The 9955-nt window shown below is 34.3% G+C and overlaps 1 long non-coding RNA gene across 1 annotated transcript; it reads right to left on the bottom strand.

The window, feature by feature from the left end:
* Window positions 1-529: 529 nt before the first annotated feature.
* Window positions 530-5026, bottom strand: LOC120126052. Its single transcript, XR_005516424.1, has 5 exons — window positions 4948-5026; window positions 3505-3612; window positions 1650-1658; window positions 1224-1228; window positions 530-539 (listed from the first exon to the last, which is right to left on the bottom strand). It is a non-coding gene; the product is annotated as an uncharacterized LOC120126052 (long non-coding RNA).
* Between the last annotated feature and the right edge of the window lie 4929 nt (window positions 5027-9955).

Genomic DNA, 9955 nt, shown 5'->3' with positions numbered 1-9955 from the left:
ATTAAGGCTCGTAAGAACTAAGAATAATCCATAATAGTAAAGCCCGTGAGGGACATAAGTGACCAAACATACCTATAAACACTCATAGGAGCAGATTACAACAAATGTAACCATATTAAGTGTATTACGTCAAAATATCTTCAGTCAAGGTTGTATACAGATTATTAAGGATGAGGATCATTGTAGAAGATGTACTGACAAACAGTATCAGGAATAAGTCAGAATCAGTAATAGAAAAAATCGTGAGCTTCGAGAAAGTTAGTGAAACCAAGAGGGGTAAGTCGTCCCTTTCAGTTTAATAAGTATTGAAAGAAAGTTCAATAAAAGCGACTAGAGTGTTGCTACTCAAGTTGTCCCTGAGACAGGTATTGGGCTAGCGAATAGTATAACCAGTGATCAACAAACCCAATAATCGTCGTAGAATCACGGAACACATAGAGACTTCTCTTGAGGAAGAGTGACTAATATGCCCTAAGTATTAAATGACCAAATAAAATTGCTTAATAACTAACAATAGTAACAGAATAATAAACCCCATCCTAATTTTCTAGATGAGAGGACGTGCGGGATAGTAGATAGTGAGGGGTTGACCTCACTTTAGTGTGTCCAGCTATACCACGGTATAACCAAGTTAACATAATTACCCTAGTGGAGTATTATCAGTGCGTGAGGTAATTCAGGAACTAGCTAGGCTACGAGGCCCGAACACTTGCGAGGTGTGGGTTAACAATGTTAGTATTGTGTGGCCTTTGTGCCTTAGGTATGCATGTGTAGTTTCACCAGTCCAAAACCCAGTTATCAGAAAAGTTTGGCTTGATGATGTGTGAAACCAAGCCAACACATCAGTTGAGTGGGAATATTCGATGCTATATGATATCGAGATTCCTTCTCGATGGTCTACATTATGCTAAGTGATACCAGAAGATCATCCCACAGCTTAGAGAGAACCTTACGGACTCTATGTGATACAGGTACCCCTGTCAATAGGCTAGTATATGATGTTGTGTGATACTAGATATTAGTATAGCAGAGTCAGTGTCATATATAGATAATGTGTAACAGTTACATTTATTGGGGTTAGAGGCCCTTTAGAGGTGTACTCATGGCGAGGCTCTTAGCAAAGGATTAAAGGAAGCGTGAGACCCCTACGCCAGTGATAGAATGGTAAAGCCTTAAGTAGGTAGCACTTGATTTGTATCATGCATATACCTACTGCTTAGTACCATGTCTTCAGAATGCTTATATTTATAGAATTCTTATGATGTTCTAGATTAGCAATTATACTATTGGCTTTGTAAGCTCAGCCTTCAGATGTTTTCTGTTGGTAGGTCAGTAGCTTTCGTGGAACAATGTCGCTGCAGACTTCCTGCATCTTCTTCAGAGCATTGTATTGTAGTTTTAGAGGGCATGTGTATTTACAGGACCTTACTTATGTAATCAAATTTATAAGAAAATAGTTTGTATTATTTTGGTTTTAAATTTTGAGTCACGAAGCTTCGGTTTATAAAATGTTTTTATAGCAATTAATTATATTTTATTTATGATATTATTCAACATGTTTGAAAGGAAAATTAACATGTTTTGAAAATCAGGGGTTGTCACGGTATCCTAGTGTGGCACTTTATGCCCAATCAGGTTTAGGGTGTTACAAGATATCTCTTCTCTAGTCTTTCTTCAAAATATAAATACATCGATTGTATGATAACTAGTATAAAATCTAACGACGAACCGTGCAACCTCTGTGGTAAAAGAATTGTTGTTATTCTTTGAGGTCCCGAGTTCAAACACCAAAAATGACAGGAGTGTGAGCATTCAACAACAAATTGTTATCTTTGAATAGATACTGCCTTGTACTTACTCTAGATTAATAAAAATAAATAGTCTCAAAAATAAGATCATATCTACTAATAGATTGGAAAATTGTAAAGATAAGCTATCAACTACCAAATTTTGTTATAAAAAAGCTCGACAAAAATTGAAGGGTAAGGATTTCGAAGAACAAATCTGTGAAGAATGATTTCAAATATGGTGTAATTTGGGGTGAGCATTCGATTGAGCCGAGTCGAGTCAAACAATTTCAAACTTAACTTGATTTTTTTCGAGTCGAGTTATTCCAGTTTTTGTACTAATTTTATTATAATTATTTATATTATTATGGAAATGATTTGTTCCAATTTTTTGACTTTATCTAACCATAATATATATATATATATTATTCTTTCATATTATATATCAAATAGAATCTAAAATTATGAAATATATTCATAATATTATATTTTAAAGAAAGTATTTTGTGGGTAAAATATTGATGAAAGTATAACTGAGTCAAGGAATTGATGAGAAAAAAGAATTTGCAAACAATTATAGTCAAAAGACCAAATTGAGTAAATTGCAAAGTATAGGGACTATATAAAAAAGATAGTATATCTTTAGTTAAAAATAATAATTAAAGTTACATAGGTATTCTATTGTGGTATATCAGCATGTGGTTCAAATTTGGTAAAAAAAAGTGACTTAAAATAAATCACAAATTGAAAGAATAAGGATATTATGAAAAATTGATGGACTAAATTGAAAAATAAAAAAAAAATTATCAAAAAGAGGAATTGAAAGTACACATGTATTCTACTATGGTTTAGGAGTATGTGGCTCAAATTTGGTAAAAAAGGGAGTTAAAATAAATGAAAATTGAAGAAATAAGGAGATTATGAAAAATTGAAGGACTAAATTGAAAAGTAAAAAATTGTTATAAAAGAGAGGAATTGAAAGTACACATGTATTCTACTATGGTTTAAGAGCATGTGATTCAAATTTGGTACAAAAAATGAACTTAAAATGGAGTAATTGAAGAAATAATGAAATCAGGGAATAATTCGTAAAACTATCAAAGTATCGAGTTAAATTTTCAATCTGAGTAACTCGAAAATTCAAGATTTCAACTTGACTCGAACTCGAAAAAGAGAATTTATAATTCGAGTTGACTCGAATAACTCGAAATTAAAAAAATCTATTTTTGAGTCAAGTTTTGCTGACACTTATGTGTAATATCCCAGAAAAAAAACGTTTAATAGCTCTTCTCAAAGGGTGTGATTTTCTGGAGATCTTTATTTCTTTATAGACGAAGATTTGGTTAGATATAAAAAATTTATTTATTTTCCTTTCTCGGGGGCATTAGATGCATTAAACAATGTGTTTATTCAGATTGCTAATTGCGCCTACAAACAAATCCAAGTTAAAATGACAGTCAATTTACGTCATTGACTCTTCATTATTTCTTTTAAAATACCAGTATTTGAAGCGCATCGGGATACGACTTTTTAAAATTTATACAGTCCAAATAATTTTACTCCACTGATGAGTACAAATCCATTGCTGATGCCACTATTTCAACTAATACAACACAAAATACGCCCTTTATCGTGAATAAAGATGACACAAATTACAACCTTTACCCTACCATATATCACCTTATGTAATAAAATCTTGTTTCTGTATAAACCGGACTGAATACATAGTCTACAGATTTGTCTTTGGTTTCCCACCAACGGTGATACGCCTTGAAACAGATCGCATGGTCACAAACTTCTCAGCAGCCGAAGGATGTGTGCCCACCTGTGGGAACCAGAATTTATAAAAGACTTGATCCATGAGGTGGAAATTGACAAGATACAATACAGTATACTAAATCTTCAATAATCAGTTAATGGATTTTGCATCAATGTACATTTTGTTAAATTAATCCTTGAGTTGAGAGCCTAACAAATATAAGCAAAAAGTTTGCCTTTTCATTTGAACTCTTATCAAAAGAAGCATCTATCCTTTTTTATTATTGCCCTCCAGTCTCAAGGCTTTGCTTTGACTAATATGTACCAATCTGGGCATCTGATATTTTTTTGATACACAAGGACTTGAACCTGAAATCTTACTTCATCGATATCAAAGTGTTTGCCACTTGAACCAATCCCGTTGGTAAATGAAGCATCTATTTTATCCCAATTCAACCTCATTTTGATTTTCCAGGGTACACACCAGACGTGACACTAACTTCTAGATTCTATGTCAATATTATTTGATGTCTCTATGTAGGGCTTCTCATTTATAAGCATCTAAGTTCATTTATTTCAAAGGAAAAATAATAACCTTTCTACTTATCGCTTCTAGTAGAAGAGAAGAGTCCATAGCAGAGGGAGGATACTAGAGATTCCCATCACTTCAGAAAGGAGGATACATAAATATAGGAATTAAGGACATGAAATTCTTTATAAAGTAATGAATGAAGTAATCATTTATCGATAATTAAAATATTCAAAATAATACTTTTTATTACTACCTATCGCATTATTTTATAAGGGTTTAATTGAGTTGGGTGGAAATTCTAAAATATAACTTGTTAATATAAGGTTAAAAATGGACAGAAATCTATTGCAATAAAAAAACTTATCAAGAGATTAACTTTTTAGGTTGGACAGGTTGCAATCGAAAATTTTACACTCTTCATAATATTTTCGGTTGTAAGTCCTAAACCACCACAATATAACTTTTCGATTACAACTGAAAATATTATAAATTATATAACTTTTTTAAGTTGAACATGATAACATTTTAGATTAGCTTTAAATTAGGCTACTTCACAACAAAACCACCCATGAGTTGGGATGGTCATGGCAGATAATATTGGGAAAGCAACTGTGAGTAGCCAATGATTAGCTTAGTGATTTGAAAAATGATTAAAACATTATCTACATATCCACCTTCAATCATCAATTCAACTGGGTTAAACAATTTGCTACTTATTGGCTCTAGCTAAAAACTAACTCGACCTGAAGAAACACCTTTACCGAATTGGATTAATATAGAAAATGTAGCTTGATGTTGAATCAATCCAAAGTATAGTACTGGAGTGTAATGTCAAACCGCAAGACTTGTTTTTAGACAAGTTGAACTTACCGTACTGTCGAATTGTGCCTTAATCGCTCCACACTTTAGTGCAACAGCAATGCCCAAAAAGGAAAATCAGAATTAGAACATTAGAGTTGTGATTATTTGGTCTATAATATGAGTTATGATTTTATTAGGTCTATAATATGCATTGTAGTTCACATTGTCCCTGAATGCAGCCTAGTGCAAGAGAAAACAGCATCCTATTTCACTAATGTACCTTATGCAATAACTATACACAAGGGCAACGGGCCCACCAATTCATTGCCATTTGCATAATATTTTCCAAAATAGTAACTATCTTACTCCAGCTCAATTTTCTTGAAATATTCATGTCCAACACGTGCATATATATATATATATATATATATGGATAGGATCCAACCACAAGTGTAAATTTTTTTGTTTTACATAAATTTAGGATTGTTGGATGAATAAAAATAGACAATTGAGATTAACAGTATAAATGTGTAATGGGTAAAAAGTGAATTGAAGAGAAATAGGGAAAATTACAAGAGAAGAGAAAAGAAAGGAATTACAGAAAATGTGTTTGCATTCATTCATTTCTTAAATTTTCCTTCCTTCAGTACGCAGTTTTTATTTGCTTACAATGTACTATGACTAGTCTCATTTTGACAGGTGAACAAAGGCATAACAAACTTATCCCTTGGCAACCAAATCATCTTTTGTTGGGCTATTAATAAAACCTGGGCCGTTAATAAAACATGGGCCGGCTTCTTTAATTTCCTCATGACCCACTTGCATCTCACGTGACATTTCCCCCTTTTCACGTAATTCTGCCACAAAATCAGAAATCCTTAATTCATCGTGTTTTTCTCTTAAAAATCCCTAATCCCCTTTTTTCCTTTTCCTATTCCCTTTCTTCGATCCTAATTCCTTCGTCTTGATCTTCTTCTCTGTCCATGACAATACCCCCTCCTCGAGTAAAGCCTTGTACCCAAGGGTCAAATGAAGGAAATTGAGCTCGTAGAAACGTTAAATCATCCCAGTTATCATTTTTGCCCCCAAATTTGTCCATCTTACAAGTAACTGTGAAACAACCCGATTATCTCGCTTTACTATATGTTTGCCCAAAATTTTCTCAGGAAATATCTTCAACTATCCATTATCCATCACTTGAGGAGGATCAGAAGATGCCACCGACTACTCCGCAACTTTCTTTTTTGACAAACTTACATTGAAGACGGGGGTGAATGCGAGTCGTATCGGGTATTGTGAGTTTGTATTTAACTGCACCAATCCTTTCTGTAATTTTATAGGGGTCATAGAAACAAGCGGTTAGCTTTAAATTCTTTCTAAGTGCGACTGTAGTCTGTCTATAGGGCTACAATTTTAGGTACACATAATCTCCAACATAAAATTGTCTTTCGCTGTGATGTTTATTTGACTATTTTTTCATAGGGTTATGTGCCTATTGTAATTGATCCCGAGCTATTTTTTGAACTTGATCTCGATCTTATAACCATGTTTGGACACTTTGCACATTCAAATCAACACACCATAGTATCGTAGTAGGTTTGTAACCATAAAGTGCCTCAAAAGAGGTTATCTTTAATACTGAAAGATAATTTGTGTTGTACCACCATTCAACATGTGGTAGCCATTTTGCCTAATGTGTAGGCTTTAAAAAAACACAAACCCCGTAAATATTGTTCAAGACATTAATTAACTATCTCGCTTTAAACACGTATTTCTGGATGGTAGATCATGCTAAATAGAGTATTAATGTCCAACTACCTCATCAGTTCTTTCCAAAAAAGCTGGTGAAGGTTTTATTGCGATCCGAAATGGCCATTTTAGATTGACCATGAAGTTTATATACATGGTCTAAATAGAGATTAGCAACATCCATCACAGTATAGGGGCGAGATACCCAATAAAATGGGCATATTTGGTCAGTTTATCAACAACTACTAAATTGCAATTATTCCTTAAAGAAACGGGTAACCCTCCAATAAAATCCATAGTAATTACCTCCCAAGATGTGGAGGATCGAAAGAGGTTGTAACAATCCCGACTTTGCCACATGTTCCACCTTGGTGCGTTGGTAAACTTCACAATTTTGAACATGTTTGGTGACAATTGATTTCAGCTTAGGCCAATAAAAATTGGATTTCACCCGTTGGTAAGTGGCTTGAATACTCGAATGCCCTCCCTGTGGTGAATCATATAGGGCTTGAAGAATTTTTAGCCTTTGATCACCATTATCACCCACATAGACTCTGTCATTGTATCGTAAAATCCCCTTTGAATATTTCCATTTAGGATTCACAACATCCTTAACCATTAATGCTCGAATGTACTCTTTAGTATAGGTATCTTATTCATAACTCTGCTCAATCCCACTAACCCAAGCCGGAATTAAAAACTGTACCAGTCATATGATTGTATTCTCCTTGTTATCATATTGCCTTGACAGGGCATCTGCCACCACGTTTGTGTGTCCTTTTCGATAGAGTATTGTGTAGTCCAACCCCAATAACTTAGTCAAACCTCGTTTTTGAATTATTTTCATTATTTTCTGTTCGAGAAAATACTTCAATGGTTCATGATCTATCTTTATCATAAAGGGGCCACATTCCAAGTAATGCCTCTATTTGGAAACTACCAAAAGAATTGCTAGATATTCCTTCTCATAAATAGAAAGAACCATATGTTTAGGACTCAAGGCCTTGCTTTTTTTCTATAAGAAATGAGGCCTCGTTAAAAATTCCCTTCATAACTGCCGCGCTACATAAGTATCACAGCGGACATTGGAAGGAGGAAAAGAGTGCCACAAAATTTTATTGCCAAAAGAAATTACACCTCATAAAACAACATGATATTACAAACTTCACCACCAACTTAACCTCAATCCTATATACAAACACATCATCCAAACAAAAAGTTACAAAAAAATTACCCTAAACCCGACTTAGCCAAACTAGCAGCCTCCCAATTCACAATCCTTTTTACAAAATTAATAATAACAATATGCTTCAATATAACACTGATAATTTCCTTAACTAGCTAGAAAAACACGGCAAGGCACACTCCTGGAGTCTTAATTTACTTCACTGCAATTGCAGAATCAGTCTCTATAATTAACTGACCTTTTCCACACCATTCTAACTCTATAAACATAGCTAAACCAGCTTGAATGACCTTTAACTCAGCTAAAATAGGAGGACTTGGACCAATAGATGTCGAGAAGGAACCCAATAGCTTGCTCTCTTCATCTCTAAGTATTCCACCAATTCCACTGCTTTTCCCATCACTTCTCACTGCCTTATCCATATTGGTTTTAAAGAAACGCGGGGTTGTGGGACTCTACGAGACCGATGAAGAGCTTACCTTCATGGAGGGATTACTTGAATCAACCAACTTCAAAACACCAACATGGAAATTTAAGAGAACTGGAAAATTAGGAAATTTTGTCGAAAACCACGCAGTCACTCTATATCTAGAAATAAAGAACAAATGTGTAAGATTAAGACTTCATTTCTCAAAAAACAATTGGTTTTGAAACTTCCATACTGACGACAAGATAGCTCCCGGAATAAAATTCCAAATTATAGACTTAGGAACTAGGCTTTCCCAAGAAGATAAGAAGGCATTAGGATTCTCTGGAAGGACAGAGGTTAAATTCCATAACCTTAAGAAACTCATCCTTAAGTCGCACACAATAGAACAAGAAAAAACAGATGAAAAAACCATCTCTTGATGCAAACTACAAAGAGGGCATAAAATGTTATATATCCCACCACGCTTGATAAGTTCAGATTTAATAGCCAATTGTTGATGCAAAATCTGCCACATAAACGCCTCCGCTCTTGGGGTAGCATAACCGATCCAAACCAGCCTCATCCAAATTGAATCCACAACAGACCCTCTTGACAGTAATTTGATGCATGATTTGATTGAATAAGTGCCCTCCTTATACCTCGTCTATACACATTGATCATTCGCATCATTCTGAATACTAACATTACTTAATAACGATAAAAGCTCAACCCACTGCTCGATTTCCCACTCCAATAAATTCCTTCTCAAGTGAATATCCCAACACCAACCCCCTATATTAAAAAAACCAAACTCTGAGATTTTTCCTTATTTATTAACGAAAAGGGAAAACAACCTAGGAAAACTTTAACCTAAGAGGGACATTGTAAATCCACCTTTCATACCAAAACAAAATATCATTTCCCTTTCTAACTTGTATTTGAAAATGATTGCAAAAATAGTGACCAAAAGCTTCATTCTCCCATCAGTTATTAATTACTCCCCTCCAAATCCAAGATGACTTATAGGGTACCACATTGTCTATAAAAATTGTTCTATTATACAATTTATACTTGTAACACACCAAATTCTTCCACCAATACTCTTTTTCCGAAGAAAACTTCCATGCCCACTTCTCTAAGAGAACCCTATTCATGAGGTTTAAATTAATGAGACCCAAACCCCCTTGAACTAGGTCTACACACAGTCAGCCATTTAACCCAATTGAAATGATTTTTCTGAGATGATCCCCCCATAAGAAGTTTTCCAAAATAGAATTTAGTTTTCTCAGAACCTTATTCGACATTCTAAACATCGACAAAAAATAAATTGGTAAAGCGCTTAAAATCGACTTCACCATCACAACCCTCCCTGCACAAGAACATTTTTTTACTTTCCAACACGCCAAATTCAGGTAACATCTCTGGATTATAGGTTCCCACAAAGTAATTGAATTTTTTATCGAACCAAGGGGAAGTCCAAGATACTCTGTTAGAAAGAGTCCAACCGAACAACCAATCGAAGTCGCTCACTCTTTGATGTAGGTTTCATCAACTTTAATACCAAAACTTTTTCTCTTAGCCTAATTTAGTTGAAGCCCCAAACACAATTAAAAAATAGTCAATACTCTCTTCACATTCTTCAGATGCCCTTCCAAAGCACCACATAAAAATTAGCAGGTCATCGGAAGACTGCAAATTATACAGTAGGAACAACTTATTAGGACTGACGATAT

The sequence above is a fragment of the Hibiscus syriacus genome, unplaced genomic scaffold (assembly GCF_006381635.1).
Source record: "Hibiscus syriacus cultivar Baekdansim isolate YM2019G1 unplaced genomic scaffold, ASM638163v2 tig00110450_pilon, whole genome shotgun sequence".
In the NCBI taxonomy this organism is placed as follows: Eukaryota; Viridiplantae; Streptophyta; class Magnoliopsida; order Malvales; family Malvaceae; genus Hibiscus; species Hibiscus syriacus.
The sequence above is the reverse complement of the archived record's forward strand: the minus strand, read 5'-3'. Positions and strand labels throughout refer to the sequence as shown.